This window comes from Portunus trituberculatus, chromosome 44, assembly GCF_017591435.1.
Source record: "Portunus trituberculatus isolate SZX2019 chromosome 44, ASM1759143v1, whole genome shotgun sequence".
Classification (NCBI taxonomy): Eukaryota; Metazoa; Arthropoda; class Malacostraca; order Decapoda; family Portunidae; genus Portunus; species Portunus trituberculatus.
Genome location: NC_059298.1, coordinates 14,416,606 through 14,436,605, shown reverse-complemented (window position 1 = coordinate 14,436,605; position 20,000 = coordinate 14,416,606). Strand labels below are relative to the sequence as shown.

Here is a 20,000-nt window from a genome sequence, read left to right as displayed (position 1 = left end):
TCTCTCTCTCTCTCTCTCTCTCTCTCTCTCTCTCTCTCTCTCCACCCTTTTCAGTCACACCTACAAAAAGAGCATTAAAAAAAAAGGAAAAATGGGAAGCTTCACTGAAAATATAAAGCCCCACCCTATTTTTTTGCTGTATCCTCGAGTTTGTGAACGCGCGAGAACCGACATCAAAGGCTTCTTTTCACCGCCATTCCAGGCCCTGAAACGCGAAACCTGTGCCTGGAATGGTGACCTGGAAACTGAAACTTGGATCTGGAACGCTGGGTGATGAGGGGCGACGAGGAGGAAGAGTAGGAGGAGTAGGGGAGAAGGGAGGTGGAGATAGAGAGGGTTGAGTACGAATGAAGGAAATTGGAGAGGACTGTGGGTTAGGAAAAGGAGGAGGAAGAGGTGGAGGTGGAGGTGGAGGTGGAGACAGATGATGGACAGATGAGATGGAAGGACGGAAGGAAAGGCTGAGGGAAATGGGACAAGGGCAACTAGAAAAAGGCAGTGAGAGAGAGGTGAGAGGGAGACTGAAAAATGATGAGAGAGAGAGAGAGAGAGAGAGAAGAGAGAGAGAGAGAGAGAGAGAGAGAGAGAGAGAGAGAGAGAGAGAGATTCCGTTATCGGGATGTGTGGCCTGATGAAGATGAGTCCTGGCGAGGGAGGGGCGGAGATAAGACCGAATATTTCACAGGCACCGAATCGAGAGAGGCCAGCGAGATGAGCCGCGGGGTTGTAAGAGGCAGCGAGGCACCCCGGGGGACGCCTCTCTACATGTGACACGGCATGGGGGAGAAGGGGAAGGAGTTTGAGTCTTACCTTGTTGACGAATATAGCAGAAAAGTCTCTCTCTCTCTCTCTCTCTCTCTCTCTCTCTCTCTCTCTCTCTCTCTCTCTCTCTCTCTCTCTCTCTCTCTCTCTCTCTCTCTCTGGAATTTGCATTTTATCTGGACAAACACCCCCGTCACCACCAGTAAGATACAGGAAATGGAAATAATAAAAGTTGTAATCTCTAAAACCTCCATGTTGTAATGAAGAAAGGAAGACATCACTATTTAACCCCTCCAGTACCATGACACCTTTCCATATTTATTCTGCTTACTATTTGGTGATTTTATACAGCTTCAGAAACTTATGTGGGGATGTAAAGAGTGAAGACGCTGGCCATTAATCTTCTGACCTCCATAGACTTTCCCTAATGTAAATGAAATTGTCTAATCGTACTCAAAACTTGTGGTAAAAATGTGTCCCAGTACTGAAGGAGTTAAGAGATATATATATTTTTACATACATGCAATAAGAAATAATGAGAAGTAAGGGATAAAATAATAAAGAATACTTAATCCTTTAAAAAATGTAAAAGAGAGAGAGAGAGAGAGAGAGTATACAGTTCCAGTTCCGCAGATGTTACGATGTTAAAATCATACCAAAGTAAGAAAATGATAGAATAAATAAATAAATAAATAAAAGTATACCTGCCTGGAAATAGATAAACAAAAACATGTAAAAAAGACAATGTAAAATCTGTACTAAGCCGAGAGCTCCGGAGTGTCACCTCAATACTTGGAACTTGTAACGAAAACGGGGAGACGGAGAAGAGAAGAGATGTTTTAGAGCTGAACTTAAAGAGCAACACCTGTTTTGATTCGAGTACCACCACCACCACCACCACCAATAGACAGACAGACAGACAGACAGACAGGAGGTGGGCAAGGTGAAGGGAGAATTAGGCCTAACTTCTTCTTATAACACCTCGATGCACCTGAGTTTTTAGACCTAAGAGAGAGAGAGAGAGAGAGAGAGAGAGAGGAGCATAAAACATTTCTTTCACCACTACATTTTAACTGCTGTAATCTCTTTTTAACCCTTTTACTCTTTTGATCAACGTGTATTCTTAAGTTTTAATCACAAAATGCTCTAAAGTACTTGTTATCTTTGCTACATTGGTTAATCTACTCTTCATATTCTCGTTTTCCCATTCGTAAGTACTCTAAATGATTCTACACATTTACCTTTTTAGTGTTGTGACGGTTACATAACGCCGTGAAGGAGTTAAGCTTTATCTCAGCGAAGTGTGGCAATAATATTCATTTATTCATGCAGTCATCTAACTATCTATCTATCTATTTATCCATCCATCCATCCATCCATCTATCTATCTATCTATCTTTGTATCTATCTATTTATGTATCTATCCATTTATGTATCTACGTGACTCATACTGAAAATACGTAAGGATTGTGTGTGTGTGTGTGTGTGTGTGTGTGTGTGTGTGTGTGTGTGTGTGTGTGTGTGTGTGTGTGTGTGTTTCAATGCCTGAGGGAAGTCGAATACCTGAGTGGCGTGTAATTCACCTCTTTACCCACCTGACTAAAACTTCCTCTTAGCGCACCATGATGATGAGAGAGAGAGAGAGAGAGAGAGAGAGAGAGAGAGAGAGAGAGAGAGAGAGAGAGAGAGAGAGAATATGAGAGACGAGGTAAAGAGGAAGAAAGGTCATTGAGGACGAAAAAAGTTGGAGAGATAAGTAGAGAAAGCAAGAGAGAGAGAGAGAGAGAGAGAGAGAGAGAGAATAGTAATCACAGAAAAGGATGTACAAATAAAATACATACAAAGAAAGAAAATGGATGTGTAAAAAAAAAAATGAAAAGATCGGAAGAAAGAAAAGAAGAAAGAGAAGAATTAGATAAAAAATAACTTGAGATAAATGTAATGAAGACTTAATGGAAAGAAAGAAAGAAAGAGAGAGAAAGAGAGAGAGAGAGAAAAAGAAGATAAGAGAGAAAAACAGAGTAAAACAAAGCGTAACAACAACTTAAAGAGAATCATGTGATATTGAAGTGCAGTGAACAACAACAACAACAACAACAACAACAACAACAACAACAACAACATCACACGCGAAAAATAAATAAATCTTAACGAACAAGGGGAAAAAAGAAAAAAAGGAAAAAATATATAGATGAATGAAGACTATAGAAAAAAAAACAACGAACACGAAAAAAGAAAGAAAGAAAGAAAGAAAGAGGATAGGAATGCAATATGTGGAAAACGTGTATGAAGAAATGGCGAAAAAAAAATATATAAAAGAGAGAGAGAGAGAGAGAGAGAGAGAGAGAGAGAGAGAGAGAGAGAGAGATTAAGACAAAGAACAGCGATTACGGAAGACGGGAGAGAGCAGAAGAGGAGGAGGGAGAGGAATAGAATAAGCGAAAACGAAAATCAACAGAAAAGCAAAAAAATATTGAAACTGAAAATAAACGAAACATTTCAAGAAGGAGGAACGAAAATAGGAAAATAAATAAATACAATGTGAACGCTTGACATTGCAAAGAATAAGAAGGAAAGAAGGAAGAGAATAAGAAAATAGAAAGAAATACAAGGAAGGGAAAAAGGCGATAAATTAAAAAAAAAAAAAAAGAGGAAGAAGGAAAAAGTTATTGATTAGTTAGAATAAGCTGAAGAATAATTTAACAGGAGAAATAAAGAAAGTTGATAAATAAGATAAACAAACAACAAGAAGAATTAAAGAACAAAAAAAGAGAGAAAGAGGAAGACGAGTAACGGAGAATGAAATAAAAAGGAAAAGAAAAGAAGAAAGAAGAAGAAGAAGAGGAAAACAAACTTAAGAAAGAAGACGAGGAATGGACACAAAAGAGAAGCTAAAGAAAACATGAAAGAGAGAAAGTAGATGGAAGAGAGGAAAACAAATAGGGAAGAAGAGAAACTAGAAGGAAAAGGAAGGGAAAATTAAAGAGAAAAAAAGAAAACTGAGAAAAGGAAAGAAAAGAAAAAATGAGAGATCAAAACGGAAACAAAAGAAAAATGGAAAAACTAAGAAAAAAAGATAAACCAGAGAGAAAATAAGGCTGAAAATTTTGAAGTAAATAAAAAAGAAAGAAAAAATGAAGAAATATAAAAGAGGAAACGAAGAAAGAAAAGAAAACTAAACTAGAAAGAATTATTGGTGATCCTAAACGTGCCTGAAGAGAGAGAGAGAGAGAGAGAGAGAGAGAGAGAGAGAGAGAGAGAGAGAGAGAGAGAGACGTACACACACCAAATAATCGATGGTTTCAAGACGGTCTGTGATTTCTTAGCAATACCTCGCCTTCGTTGAGAGAGAGAGAGAGAGAGAGAGAGAGAGAGAGAGGCTATATCCTTTGCGGCCTGGTGACGCTGCTGTGACGCCGTCCTATAATGGAGGGAGTGACGCGAGGTGACAGGGAATGGAAGGAGGGGAAAGGAGAGGAAAAGGAGAAAAAGGAAGAGGAGGAGGAGGACGACGACGACGACGACGACGAGGAGGAGGAGAAAAGGGAGGAGGGACAGAAGAGGAAGGAAAGCTGGTGTTTGTGTAGGATATAGAAAAAGGGAGAGAGGGTAGGAGAGAATCTTTCAGAGGAAGAGGAGGAGAAAAAATTGAATGTAGGATATGACAAAGGATAAAGATGGGAAGGAAACGGTGAGAAGGAGAAAAGGAAGAGGAGGAAGAAAGAGAATTGTTGATATTAGACTTAGGAAAAAAATATAGATAGTAAGAAAAAGAAGGAAGAAAAGAGAAGAAGAGGAAAACAGATATACAGAGGAGATGGAAAAAAAATAGATTAATTAAGAGGAAGGAAACAAAAGATAGATAAGGAAAGAGAGGAAATTGCGATAAAGAAGGACAGGAAGAACATAGAGAGTAATGCAACAGAACAGGAATGGATTTAAGAGGAAGAGAGAAAGGAAAAGATACGTGCAGGATAAAGAAAAGAAAGAAGATAGGAGAAAATAAAGACGCAAGGAGAGAAGGAAGATAAAGGAAAAAAATGAATAAAGAAGTAATAGGAAGAGAGAAACACAAGAGAAAAATAAAATAGGAAGAGGGACAACGAAATGTAAGAAAAGAGAGAGAAAGAGAGAGAGAGAGAGAGAGAGAGAGAGAGAGAGAGAGAGAGAGAGAAGGGAAGACCAGAAGAGAAGAGAAGGAAGGGAGGAGGTGCGAACGAGGAAGAGGAAGTGACACGAATGCAGGAGAGGAAGACGAAGGAAGAGGAAGAGGAAGAATGAAGGAGGAAGGAAAGTGCATAAGGGTAGGAGGAAGAATGTGAAAAATAAATAGAGGAAGAGAGGAAAGAAGAATTAAGAGGAATGATGTTGGTTAAGAAAGGAATGCAGAGAAGGAATGTGTGGTAAAAGGAAAGAATAAGGAAGAAAGGGAAGAGAAAGAGGAGGAAGAGGAAGAGGAGGAAGAATTGAAGATGAACAGAAGCAAAAAGAACAGGAGGAAAAGAAAGAGAAAAGAGACGAAAGCAAATCTGTGAAATGAAGAAGAGGAGGAACAGAGAAGAGAATAAGGAAAAAAAAGAGAGGAGAATGCGATAACAGAGGAAATGAAGAGAAGGAAAGAACAGGAAATAGAATGTGTGTGTGTGTGTGTGTGTGTGTGTGTGTGTGTGTGTGTGTGTGTGTGTGTGTGTGTGTGGATGGGAGTGAGTGAGAGAGGAAAAGGTAAACAATATATGTATAAAAGAAAATAAAATGAAAAATTGGAAGGAAAAGAATGGAGAAAAATGTAGGAAAAGATTAAAAAGGAGAAATGAAAAAAGACAGAAAAAAGAGGTAGAAAAATTGAAAAAAAATGAAAAAAAAAAAGTTTAAAAAAATCAAACAAAACTGTACCCAGCCAGAGAGAGAGAGAGAGAGAGAGAGAGAGAGAGAGAGAGGATGATTGATGGTGGTTCAAGAGAATTATATTTGACTTTTAAACAAGACTGACGCTCAACAGGAAACTTTACTTATATATTTACTTACTTTTCTCTTCTACTTTTCCCACGATATTTGAATTTTGTGCCTTATTATTTATTTTCCAGTTTCCTTCCTTCTCTCTCTCTCTCTCTCTCTCTCTCTCTCTCTCTCTCTCTCTCTCTCTCTCTCTCTCTCTCTCTCTCTCTCATCCAGATTTGAAAAATTTGGATACTGAAATTTAGAAGAGAGAGAGACAGACAGACAGACAGACAGACAGACGAAGAAAGGAGTAGGAAGGAAATAAATAAATGTATAGGGACAGTATAAAAGGAGGAAGAAGAGAGAGAGAGAGAGAGAGAGAGAGAGAGAGAGAGAGAGAGAGAGACAGGTGGATAAAATCATGAAGTGAGAATTGCTGTGTTTGCCCTCGAGGGAGCTCTTACACTTTCCCTCTCACCCACTCACTCTTCCTCTCCCTCTCCCTCTCCCTCTCCCTCTCCCACTCCCTCTCCTTCCTTCTCTCTCTCTCTACTCGTTCTGTGGGGAATTCATTTGTCCTGCCAGTTGGTGTGTGTTGTATCTCTCTCTCTCTCTCTCTCTCTCTCTCTCTCTCTCATCCGCACAGCTGTTTAGATTAATAAGAACATCAATTTTTCTTACCTTAATTGAAGTAGTAGTAGTAGTAGTAGTAGTAGTAGTAGTAGTTGTTGGTGGTGGTATTAGTAGTAGTAGTTGTGGTGGTGGTAGTAGTGGTGGTAGTGGAAATAGTAGTAGCAGCGGTAGTAGTAGTGGTAGTAGTAGTAGTATTAGTAGTAGTAGTAGTAGTAGTAGTAGTAGTAGTAGTAACAAGATAGTATTAGTAGTAGCCCAAGTGGTTGTAGTAGTGGTGGTGGCGATAGTGGTGGTGGTGGTACTGGTTGTGGTAGTAGTAAGGTTCTGTTCAAGGCAATCTTTGGAGAGACTTAATATTTCTTTTTCGCAATAAAGCTTTTGAAAGATAGAGGCCATTTGTTAAAAGTGTCATATCGTGGCCTGAAGTAATAGTAGTAATAGTTGTAGTAGTAGTAGTAGTAGTGGTGGTGGTACTGGTGATGGTGGTGGTGGTGGTGGTGGTGGTGGTGGTGGTAGGTAATTATTATTGTCTATGTAATATTCCTGTGAAATCAAACTAATGTTACTTCTAAACACAATATTTCTGCCTTGAGTAAGAAACACGTCAATTATCAGAAGTAGGTGTCTCTCTCTCTCTCTCTCTCTCTCTCTCTCTCTCTCTCTCTCTTGTTTTGCGAGGTGCCAAACTGGAAGGAAGCGCCACAGCCTACATACCATTGATTTTACGCCCCACCCACTCTCCCACACTCACCCGCCACTCCCACCCATTCACACACACACCCAGTCACTCACCCACCACCACCCATCCACCCTTCCCTCCCATTCATCCTCTTATCCTCTCCATCCTTTCCTCCTTAATCCTCCTCCTCCTCCTCCTCCTCCTCCTCCTGTCTCCACCTCTTCCTGCCCTTTCCTCCTCCTCCTCCTCCTCCTCCTCCTCCTCCTCCTCCTCCTCCTCCTCCTCCTCCTTTTCCTCCTCCTCCTCCTCCTCCCTCCTCCTCCTCCTCCTCCTCCTCCTCCTCCTCCTCCTCCTCCTCCTCCTCCTCCTCCTCCTCCTCCTCCTCCTCCTCCTCCTCCTCCTCCTCCTCCTCCTCCTCCTCCTCCTCCTCCTCCTCCTCCTCCTCCTCCTCCTCCTCCTCCTCCTCCTCCTCCTCCTCCTCCTCCTCCTCCTCCTCCTCCTCCTCCTCCTCCTCCTCCTCCTCCTCCTCCTCCCTTCTTAGGCTTATGAATAGTATCACATATTTGCACGCCTCTTTCCTCTCTCTCTCTCTCTCTCTCTCTCTCTCTCTCTCTCTCTCTCTCTCTCTCTCTCTCTCTCTCTCTCTCTCTCTCTCTCTCTCTCTCTCTCTCTCTCTCTCTCTCTCTCTCTCTCTCTCTCTCGTTATCACCTCCATTGCTTCTCAAACATTTTTAGAAGAGAGAGAGAGAGAGAGAAAATATCTTAACCCAGAATTAGGTCCGTCTCTCACAGCCTTCGATAACGTGTGTGTGTGTGTGTGTGTGTGTGTGTGATTTTCAACATGATAAAAAAAAAAGTATTGTGAGAAGATTAACGTTAGGATGAGTTTGAAGAGGAGGAGGAGGAGGAGGAGAAGAAGAAGAAGAAGAAGAAGAAGAAGAAGAAGAAGAAGAAGAAGAAGAAGAAGAGAAGAAGAAGAAGAAGAAGAAGAAGAAGAAGAAGAAGAAGTTAATGAAGAAGTGTTAATGGAAAAGAGTAAGATTGTGGGAAAAGAAAATGGAAAAGTAAGGAGCATTCGTAGTAGTTGTTGTAGCAGCAGTAGTAGTAGTAGTAGTAGTAGTAGTAGTAGTAGTAGTAGTAGTAGTAAAGATAAGAATTTTAGATATGAAAGATAAGTAGGAGGAAAAAATAATTGAAGAAAAAGAATTAGAAGAGGGTAAATAAAAGAGGTGGACAGAAAACCATGAAAATAGGAAGGAGGAAGAGAAGGAAAAAAAGAATGGGAGGAAGGAGAAGAACGAGAGGCAGAAAATTAGGAAGTGGAAGAAGAACAAGAGATCTATAAGAGGAAGTATTTAGAGAAGAGGAGGAAGAGAAGAAGAAGAAGCGAAGAAACAGAGAAGAAGAAATACAACAGTGAATACTTAGAGAAGAGATGGAGAAAAAAATAATAGTAGGAGGAGGAGGAGGAGGAGGAGGAGGAGGAGGAGGAGGAGGAGGGAGGGAGGTTATCTGAAGCGTCTCTGAGAGTTAGGCAAGAATACAGACTCTTCCTAAGTCTTACCACGTTCTCTGGCCTGGCACCACAATCAATAGTCTCTCTCTCTCTCTCTCTCTCTCTCTCTCTCTCTCTCTCTCTCTCTCTCTCTCTCTCTCTCTCTCTCTCTCTCTCTCTCTCTCTCTCTCTCAATATACGTAGTGCAAAAACAAAATCATATTCCACTTTTTTTTTTAATATATGTTATGAAGTGTCTTGGGAGGAAGAAGAGGAGGAGGAAGAAGAAAGAAGAAGTGGAAGGAGAGAAAGAGAGAAGGAAGCAAAGAGGTAAAGGAGAGATGGAAAGAAAGAGAAAAATGAACGAACGTGAAGGAGAAGGAGGAGAAGCAGAGAGGAAGTGAAGAAAAAGCAAAGAGGAGAAGGATGTAGCAGAGAGAGAGAGAGAGAGAGAGAGAGAGAGAGAGAGAGAGAGTTGATAAATTTAGTTCTGATTTCTTTATTTGTTATCATTTTTATTAAGTTTCTTTCTTTTACCCTGAAGAAGAAGCTGGAAGATGTGGAGGAGGAGGAGGAGGAGGAGGAGGAGGAGAAAAGAAAGAAGAGGAGGAGATGAATAAACAGAAGAAATATATAGTAGACAGTAGAAATTGAGAGAGAAATTGAAGAGAAGAAAACACGGTAGACGAAGAAATAGAATGAGGAAGAAGAGATGAAGCTACAGAAGGAATAAAGAGTAGTAATTAAGGAATGAAGAAGAGGAAATGGCAAAGGATGAAAGATGCTAAGAAAATGCAAAATGAAAATGAATACGAGATGAATGAGGTGAATTAACAGAAGTAAAAAAAAATATTAGTAGATGATGAAGGGAGAGGAGAGGAGAAAAGGAAGAGAAGGGAGAGAATAGAGAGTAAACGGAGGAGGAGGAGGAGGAGGAGGAGGAGGAGGAGAAGGAGGAGGAGGAGGAGGAGGAGGCTTAGTATGGCTGGACGAGGCTCTAGGGAAAGGTTTCACTAGATTCCATAACTCATACGACGACAAGGGACACGAGAGAGAGAGAGAGAGAGAGAGAGAGAGAGAGAGAGAGAGAGAGAGAGAGAGAGAGAGAGAGAGAGAGAGGAGGGGTCTGGCTGCAATGCCCCACTACATACAATCCTCGTATCTTGCAAATAAAATCTACGCCAAGGCTCCATGTTGTCGCCTGCAGGAGTCAGAGACAGAGAGAGAGAGAGAGAGGGAGAGGGAGAGAGGGAGAGTGAGAGTGAAAGCCGTAACACTTTCCACACGAGTCTCAGCAACACGACTCCAAAAGTTTGTGCTGTTTGTCCAGAAGTTTTGCATACACACACACACACACACACACACACACACACACACACACACACACACACACACACACACACACACACACACAGTAAATAACATCCTTACATCCATAATAGTAATAGTAGCAATAGTAATAATGATAATAATAACTAATAATAATGATGATAACTAATGATAATGATAACAGTAATAATGGTAATTTTCTCCTAAATATCCATGATGTTTATCTCTTTTTCTTTGTTCCTTTGTATTAAGTCTGAGAACGAAAACAGAAGCCAGAGAGAGAGAGAGAGAGAGAGAGAGAGAGAGAGAGTTAGTTTGACCTCTGATGTGAACTAATCCTCTACTTCTCTCTCTCTCTCTCTCTCTCTCTCTCTCTCTCTCTCTCTCTCTCTCTCGTGTCGTAAGTTTAAAAAAATGTATAATGGTCGGACATCGAAAGTGAAATTGCTCTGTAGATTGTGAAAGAATTTTTGTATCCAAGTTTTAAGGAGAAATTCCAAGAGAGAGGCGAGCTGTGAAGGGGAATGAAGGAAGGAAGGAAGGAAGGAGGGAGGAAGGGAAGGGATGAAGGAGGGACAGGAAGATAGAAGGGCTCTGTGGGTGATGAAGGAGACATGTGGAGCTTCAGAAAAGGTGATGATGATGGTGTTGATGATTTTGATGATGATAGTGATGATAGTGGTGGTGGTGATGGTGGTGGTATTTGAAGCATTCTCACTAATTATTCCATGGGTTAAGAAATGTAAACGGTCTTTTTAATCATTTTCTTTGTTGTTATCCAGCCTTATATACAATAGTACAAAAGCAGAATATCATCATCATCATCATCACCACCACTACCACCACCATTCATCACTATCACCACCACCACCAACAACAACAGTAGTAGAGGAAAAACAAGCAACACCACCACCATCACCACTCGTAGTACAAGTAATAGCAGTACATAAAACAAAACAAAACAACAACACAAGCATATACAGTAACAGCAGCACGAAGCATGTAGCATTTCACCCACACACACACACACACACACACACACACACACACACACAAGGCCCCCAGAAGAGCACTGTGGCTGTACCTCCCAGTTATCCCCGCAGCAATATTAGTGTTAATAAAACTAAGAGAAAACTGCTCCATTAATTGCGAAAGAATTCCCCAAATTGCTGCAGTTTATCAGTGCTTCCATACAGGCGCTGGAATGGCTGGGGTGAATAAATACCACACGCCCCTCGGAGACTCGCCCCGCGCCTCGCTGTTCACGCTCCAATAAAAATGCTGAAATACACAACGCACCAACACATGAATGAGTAAATGAATCGAGTGTTCCTCTCCTACGTAATATTTGGATATTTTTGTTTTTACGGGTGGATATACGTGTGGATGGGTAGATAAAGGATTGGATGAGTGGGTAAATGCGATGTTTTGTATTCTATTTCTTTTGTTGTTGTTATTTTTTTTTTTTCCGTGTGTAGTAGTGTCAGTGAGGAAAATAGCGGAAATGACTCAGAATATTTATCTTTGTAATAGACTGTTTATCCAGAGGTGAGATGTGAAGTTTAACCTTACTAAGACGCATTTTACCTTGATTTTTGGGTATGATTAGACGATTTTATTTGCATTGGGAAGGGTGTATGAGGCTCAAAAGATTAATGCCCACAGTCTTCACCATTTCAAACCCCACATAAGTTGCTGAAGCTGTATAAAATTGCTAAATAATAACCCGAATGAATATGTAAACGCGGCACGGTACTGAAGGGGTTAATATTGAGATTACAAGTAACAGACAGACCGAGGATGTTCAGTGTAGAAGAGCTGGACCTGTTGGGGGTCATTGAAGAAGAGGGAATAGTTAGTCACGTTCAAGAGGGAATAGTTAGTCACGTTCAAGAGGGAATAGTTAGTCACGTTCAAGAGGGAATAGTTAGTCACGTTCAGTAAAAATCCAGCTTTCTCCTTCTATATTGACATTCTTAGATATTAAAGGAAAATAAGTAAATGAATATATTGTAATTAATTTATAAATGAAACTAGGGACACTTATTTATTAGTTGTTGTTTTTTTTGCATATATATATTTTTAGAAGAGTTTTTATCAATAATCGCATTTCTTTGTTTAGATAAAAATGGACGAATATAAAAAAAAAAAACCATGCTAGTGAAGGTATGAATAAAACTGTTATATTTCCACATTTTTTGGCACGTATTTGTTTCTCCTTTGTTTGCTTAATGGTCTTGTTCTTTTTTACATCGGTTTTTTTTTTTCCTTTTGTTTCATTATTTTTCTTTCTCTTCGTGATATCATTCAGTACATCGTTTTTTGTTCATTTGTGATGGTTCGTTACTTTTTTGTGTGTATGTGTGTGTGTTTATTTATTTATTTATTTATTTATTTATTTATTCATTGTTTGGGTTCTGTTTATTCTGCACCACATAGGAAGAGTTTTCATTTTTTTTATTTGTTTATTTATATTCTTTTTTTTTACATTATATTTTTAAGCTACATGATGATACGCTGTGAAAGAAATAATGGCTTGGAATCACTGCATTGCTTGGGTGGCATAGTATTAGTAGTAGTAGTAGTAGTAGTAGTGCTGGTGGTGGTGGTCGTGGTGGTGGTGGTGGTGGTGGTAGTAGTAGTAGTAGTAGTAGTAGTAGTAGTAGTAGTTATTTATCACATTTCTTTTTCTCTACCTATTTTTTACATTCTCTTTTTTATTCCCACGTGTTCCATTACATTATTTTTCATTGACCATATAGGACTTATACCATATTCTCTCTCTCTCTCTCTCTCTCTCTCTCTCTCTCTCTCTCTCTCTCTCTCTCTCTCTCTCTCTCTCTCTCTCTCTCTCTCTCTCTCTCTCTCTCTCTCTCTCTCTTATCGTTCCCTCGTGACCTGCAATGTTTCAGTTCCTGTTTCATTATCTTTCACTCAATTTTTTCCCCACTGTGCCGCGGCGACCGAACCGTGTGGCGCCTCTCGCTGCCGCCCGGAGCTGCCTGAAGGAGGAGAAGGAGGAAGAGGAGGAGGAGGAGGAGGAGGAGAAGAAAAGTAAAGGAGGAAGAAACATAAGGGAAGGGTGGAAAGAGGGACAGAAGGGAATATTTGTTTGATTAGAAGGAAAGTTTGGAAGAAGGGAGAAGGAGGAGGAGGAGGAGGAGAAGGAAGAAGAGGAAGAAGAAGAAGAAGAAGAAGAAGAAGAAGAAAAGGAGGAAGGAATAGGAAGGGTTGGGGGAGGGATGGAAGAGAATATTTGTTTGATTACAATGAAAAGTTTGACTGAGATGAGCAGAGAGAGAGAGAGAGAGAGAGAGAGAGAGAGAGAGAGAGAGAGAGAGAGAGAGAGAGAGAGAGAGAGAGAGAGAGAGAGAGAGAACATAAAGATAGGGAGAAAAAGAAAAGGACGGAAAGAAGTAAGTATTTGATTAGAATGAATGTTTATGGGAAGTGAAAAAGAGAGAACGAGGAAGAGGAGGAGGAGGAGGAAAAAGAGGAAGAATAGTGGAATAAATGAGGAAAACAATGTGTGGAGAGGATGGAAAATAGAATGAGTGAGGTGGAAGGATAACTTATGATAAAGAAAGGAAGTGAAGAAGCCACAGAGAAAGGAAAGGAGAGGAGGAAGGAAGTAGGAGAATAACAACGTGGAGAAGGAAGGAGATATAAAGGAAAGGAAAGAGAAGAGGAAGTGAAAGGAATAACAATAAGAGAAATAGGAAAGGAAGAAGGGACTGAAAAAGATAAGTGTATGAAGGATAAAAGAATACAGAAGAGAAAGAGAGTAAAAGTGATAACAGAGAGAGAGAGAGAGAGAGAGAGAGAGAGAGAGAGAGAGAGAGAGAGAGAGAGAGAGAGAGAGAGGAAGTGAGGTAAGGTGAAAGGAAAGAAATGGAGAAAATATACTGAAAATAGAAAAAGAAAAAAAAGTTAGGTGAGGGAAGAGAGCAAGATTCTTTTTAGCATTTCTTTCATCCCTCTCACAAATCCAGACAGGAATTGAGGTGCAAAATAAATGGAGGGAGAAGGAAGGAAGGAAGGGAAAGAAGGAAAAAGAAAGGGGAAATGAATGAAGGCCCAGACAGAGAGAGAGAGAGAGAGAGAGAGAGAGAGAGAGAGAGAGGTTGCCATGAAAAGAAAAAGGTCAGTTTAATTCATTCAGTAACTTGACACTTTTCTTAAAACTTACACGCCCAGATTCACGCGCGCGCGCGAGAGAGAGAGAGAGAGAGAGAGAGAGAGAGAGGGTCATGTCATTACCAAAGCTCTCTCTCTCTCTCCCCTCTCCTCACTCTCTCCTCCCTCTTGCAGACACAGAGATGCCAGAAAGTAAGTGTCTCTTCAGGTTGTCTTGGTGGCGAAGCGGACACACACACACACACACACACACACACACACACACACACACACACACACACACACACACACACACACACACACACACACACACACGCCCAGTAACTCAGTTGTTAGAGCGCTGGCTTCACAAGCCAGAGGACCGGGGTTCGATTCCCCGGCCGGGTGGAGATATTTGGGTGTGTCTCCTTTCACGTGTAGCCCCTGTTCACCTAGCAGTGAGTAGGTACGGGATGTAAATCGAGGAGTTGTGACCTTGTTGTCCCGGTGTGTGGTGTGTGCCTGGTCTCAGGCCTATCTGAAGATCGGAAATAATGAGCTCTGAGCTCGTTCCGTAGGGTAACGTCTGGCTGTCTCGTCAGAGACTGCAGCAGATCAAACAGTGAATCACACACACACACACACACACACACACACACACACACACACACACACACACACACACACACACACACACACACACACACACACACGTCTTGCCCTCTTACCCACTTCCCTCCCCCTCCTATTCCTCCTTCCCATCACCTCCCCCCCTCGCTCCTGAAGACATATTCTTTTCTCATTCATATCCCTTTGCCTCTCTCCAAACACCTCCTTGAGCTGCCTGTCTTCATCCCGCCGCGGCATAATGTCCTCGCTATCTCCGGCTATCAGGGTATTTCTCACTTATCCATCCTGCATCTCGCTATTCCCGCAACAAGAACGCCTCTTTCATTCCCATTACCCTGGTTACTTGGCGGGTGTTGGTGTTTAGTTGTGGTAGTGGTGGTGGTGGTGGTTGTGTATTGAGAATTTTACATGTGCACTGTCTCCGTCAAGTTTTTAAAAGATTAGATTTTTTTTTAAAGTATTGTAGATGGATAGATAGGTAGGTAAGTACGGTTAGGTTAGGTTAGGTAGAAACATAGATTATAGATAAGAATAAAAAGTAAGCTTGTTTTATTTCTTTTCGTTTGATCCATTCATTGCTCTGAGCTCGTTCCGATAACGTCTTCACACACACACACACACACACACACACACACACACACACACACACACACACACACACACACACACACACACACACACACACACACACACACACACACACAAAGGTCTCAGTCACACCCATTATCTGACTACATGGCCTCCGTTGTTGTTGTTGTGTTGTTATTTTGTTTGTTGTTGTGAAGTTAACAGTATTCTTTCTTTCACAGGTAAGACAGGGAAAAGATTAAAAGGAGGCACGACAGTGAGTATGAACAAGGAATATCTCTCTCTCTCTCTCTCTCTCTCTCTCTCTCTCTCTCTCTCTCTCTCTCTCTCTCTCTCTCTCTCTCTCTCTCTCTCTCTCTCTCTCTCTCTCTCTCTCTCTCTCTCTCTCTCTCTCTCGTGTGTGATTTTTTTTTTTTTTTTTTTGTGTGTGTGTGTGTAGGCGTGTCTTTTTAAACCTTTGTACGTCTCTCTCTTACTTTTTCTCTATATCGAGGAGTCTCTTTATGTGTAAGAAAAAAAAAATCATATATCGTCATGAGAAGGCTGTCGTCACTGCCATGGAGAAAAAAAAAGAAGAGAAAAAGAAAAAGACAAGCGAACAGAAGAGCAGGAAAGTAAAGACTAAATAAAAAGGAAGAGGGAAAAAGCACAAAGTCACGAAAAAAAATGAAAACAAAAATTGAGGATGAAAAGAGAAAGATAGTAAAGACCAGAGAGAGAGAGAGAGAGAGAGAGAGAGAGCACGAGGGTTACAGATGGAAAGAAGAAAGAGGAAGGAGGAGATCAAGAAAAGAGCAAAAGAAAGTAACCAAGAGACCAAAGAGAAGAGTGAAGAAATACATGCCTAGGTCAGAGGAGGAGGAGGAGGAGGTGGTGGTGGTGGTGGTGGTGGTGGTGGTGGTGGTGGTATGTGAGGGAAAAGAATAAGAAGTGAAGGAGGAGGAAGAGTGAAAAGTTGTAGAAAATAGAAAAAAAGAAGGAGAGGAGGTTTGTTGAGGAGGAGGAGGAGGGAGGAGGAGGAGGGAGTTAAAAAAAAAAGTACAGAAGGAGGAAAGTGAGAGAAAAGAAATGAAGGAGTGAGGAAGGAGATGTCATAGGAGAAGGAAGAGGAAAAGGACGAGTGAAGATGTGAGGGAGATGAAAAAGAATTGATGGAGGAGGAGTAAGAGGAAGGAGAAGAGAAGAGAAGAGAAGAGAAGGAGGTGACGGTGGATGCTGTGGAAAAGGACGAAGGTGAGGAGGAAGAGAAGAAAAAATAAATAGAAAAAGATATGGAGCAGGAGGAGGAAGGAAGGAAGGAGAGGAGAGGAGAGGAGAGAAGGAGGGTGGCAGTGGTTACAATGAAAGAGGATGAAGAGGAGCAGAAGAGCGAAAAAATTAAATGAAATAGGAAAAGATATGGAGGAGGGAGGTGGAGGAGGATGACAAAGAGGAGTGGAGAGAAGAACAAAGAGAAAGTGAGAGGCGGTGGAAAGGAAATGAGATGAAAGACAAAGAGAAATGAGAGTTGAAGTGAAGTGAGAAAAGAAGAAGAAGAGGAACAAGAACAAGACAAGTAAAAGGCGGAGAAGGAAATGGAGAGGAAAAAAACGGAAAGAGTGGATAGCAGGGAACGATAAATGGAGGAGGAGGAGGAGGAAAAAGGGTGGAATGAGTGGAAGTGTAGAGGAATGTGGAGAAATTTGCTGGGTTTTTTTTCTTTGTGGTAAATTGAAATAAGACGCGACTTTTGAACATTTAAATCAATCAGTCAATCAGTAAACTTAAAGTGTGTGTGTGTGTGTGTGTGTGTGTGTGTGTGTGTGTGTGTGTGTGTGTGTGTGTGTGTGTGTGTGATTCACCTCGGTCGTCTGCTGGTCACCCAGCCAGTCTTCACCATTACGGAGCGAGCTCAGAGCTCATAGACCCGATCTTCGGGTAGGACTGAGACCACATAACACACTCCACACACCGGGAAAGCGAGGCCACAACCCCTCGAGTTACATCCCGTACCTATTTACTGCTAGGTGAACAGGGGCCACACATTAAGAGGCTTGCCCATTTGCCTCGCCGCTTACCGGGATTCGAACCCGGCCCTCTCGATTGTGGGTCGAACGTGCTAACCACTGCAGTACGTGTGTGTGTGTGTGTGTGTGTGTGTGTGTGTAATGATAATGACGATATACGGTTTATTAGAATTGCAGTACATACATAATGAAAATATACATGTGTGTCTGCGTGTGTGCGTGTGTGTGTGTGTGCATATGCCAATCTCTTCCTCCCCCTTATTACTTCACAAACAAAATTTATCATTCCCATTTCTTTCCCCAACAAACTCTCACACTCCCCCATTATTTCTCCAGTAAACTTAACCACCTTCAGTATTGGGACACATTTTTACCTAGAGATTTGTGTACAATATTAGACGATTTTATTGACATTAGGAAGGGTCTGTGGAGGTCATAAGATTAACCTTCCATACTATGACGCGTTTTCATATTCATTTGGCTTACTATTTAATGATTTTATACAACTTCAGAAACTTATGTGTGGATTAAGATAGTGACGATTCTGGCCATTAATCTTCTGACCTCCATAGACCCTTCCTAATGTAAATAAAATTGTCTAAAATCATATCCAAACTCATGATAAAAATGCGTCCCAGTACCGAAGGAATTAATACCCTAAGTCCTCACTGTTTTAAACCCCGACGTAAGTTTCTGAAGCTGTATGAAATCACCAAATAGTTAGCAGAATGAATATGGAAACGCGTCATGGTACTCAAAGGGTTAATTCACTCCCTGTTTATTTCCCAGGTAAATTTATAATCCATCACTTATTTATTTTCCCTTAGCAGACTCCCACATTCTTCCTTTATTCCTCCAAATAAACTAAATTCACTCCCCAACAGTTTCCTCATGGCCTCTTTCTTCCCCCCTTTACAATTCCCCTTCCTTCCCCTTCTATTTCTCACAAAGCACCCACAATTCCCCTTTCCCTTCACCATTTTCCATTCCTTCCACAACAAGTTCCTCTCTCGTTGCCAGCCCACACTAACCAAAACTCTCTCTCTCTCTCTCTCTCTCTCTCTCTCTCACCGCAGCAGCCTCCACTCCAGAGTTCCGTTCCTTTGCAAACTTAGCTGGAGCATTTTGTCTGAATTCCTTCCCCGCCACTCAGGGAGGAGACGGACACGCTGGCGGCCATTAGAATGTGAAAGAAGCTCAGGGAAGTTTAGGGAAGACGTGGAGAGAGAGAGAGAGAGAGAGAGAGAGAGATGGGGGGCTAGGTGAGGGAGAAGGGGATAGAGGGAGGACGTTTTAGGGAATGAAATGATGTGAGAGAAGGACAAACAGTGAAAGTAGAAAGATAAATTAAAAAAGTGGTGAAGTATGGGTGATAGAAGAGAGAGAGAGAGAGAGAGAGAGACTAGAGCTGAATATAGAATGTGTTCAGATCTATTCTCTCTCTCTCTCTCTCTCTCTCTCTCTCTCTCTCTCTCTCTCTCTCTCTCTCATTATTTGTTTTCATCCCGCCACTAAACACCAAATTATAAACTTGCTTCCTGCTGCTGCTGCTGTTGCGTCGTTCTTCTTGCTGACCGATATATATGTGTGAACTTTCTTTGCGGAGATATTCGCTAAAAGTGTGTGCTTTGAATTGCTGTATTACTTGTGTGTGTGTGTGTGTGTGTGTGTGTGTGTGTGTGTGTGTGTGTGTGTGTGTGTGTGTGAACTAACTGACATATTAATAGCTTAGTAATTTGGGTTTAGTTCTATATTCAGGGATCGGCAGTTGGCGGCAGTGGTTCCAAAATAAGCCTACGAGCGGTGCTGTACGATATTTTGTTTTGAAGGATCAGGCGGCGCTGTGATGCCTTCAGGTCTGCAGGCTGCTTTAAACATACGCCACATCGTTACAGTATGTTAAGGTGAAATCATAGTAAACAGGATGGTAAAGAACAACGTGTAAAGGTACAATTATTCAACCGCTTCCTTGGCGTCATTACCGCCTGGGTGAACGCGAAAAAAATATTGCAAACGCCCAACGTGGGGCTCGAACCCACGACCCCGAGATTAAGAGTCTCGTGCTCTACCGACTGAGCTAGCCGGGCTGTGTGGTGAGGCAGGAACCAGTACGTTCTAATAGCCCTTGATGTCCATTTATTAATGTAACTCTCTCTCTCTCTCTCTCTCTCTCTCTCTCTCTCTCTCTCTCTCTCTCTCTCTCTCTCTCTCTCTCATTATTCATACAGACTTTCTAACACGTCCTCTTTCTCTCAGCCCGTCCCGCCACCCCACCCCTCGATATACAGGCGACGTAGCTTAGAAGCGGCATAACTCACTCCCTGGAGCACCTCGCTGGGCCTGAAGTCCTGATGTATGGTCGCCGTCAGGAGGGAAAGGAGAGAGAGTGGCAGGCATGGAGGGAGAGAGGGAGAGGGAGGAAAAAGACGGGGAGGGAATGGAGGAAGATTGACGTGGGATGAATACGATAGAGAAGGCAGCCGGAGAAACGGTAAAGGAGGAAGGAAGAAGAAGAGGAGGAGGAGGAGGAGAGGTTTAGAAATATGAGATAACTAAATTTGATAGAAGAAGAAGGAGGAGGACTGGAGGAGGGAGGAAGAAAAGAGGAGGAGGAGGAGGAGGAGACGGTGTTGTGCATGGAAAGTGAAAGAGATGTAGTGAAGAGAGTTGAAGAGGAGAGGAAGTTTGATGGAGGGAAGGTAAAGGAGGAAGAGGAAGAAGAAGAGAGGAGGAGGAGGAGGAGGAACGACGATTATGGATAAGAACGTAAGCCAGGAAGCTTCACTTTGTTACTCTCCTCCTCCTCCTCCTCCTCCTCCTCCTC

At 41.8% G+C, this 20,000-nt stretch overlaps 1 protein-coding gene and 1 non-coding gene across 3 annotated transcripts in view; one reads left to right on the top strand and one right to left on the bottom strand.

Moving 5' to 3' along the window:
- Positions 1-20,000, top strand: part of LOC123518588 (E3 ubiquitin-protein ligase MIB1-like) — a 434,884-nt gene that overhangs the window by 310,576 nt on the left and 104,308 nt on the right. The gene's annotated exons all lie outside the window — the stretch shown is intronic.
- On the bottom strand, positions 19,191-19,263 carry Trnak-cuu. The gene has a single exon. It is a non-coding gene; the product is annotated as a tRNA-Lys (tRNA).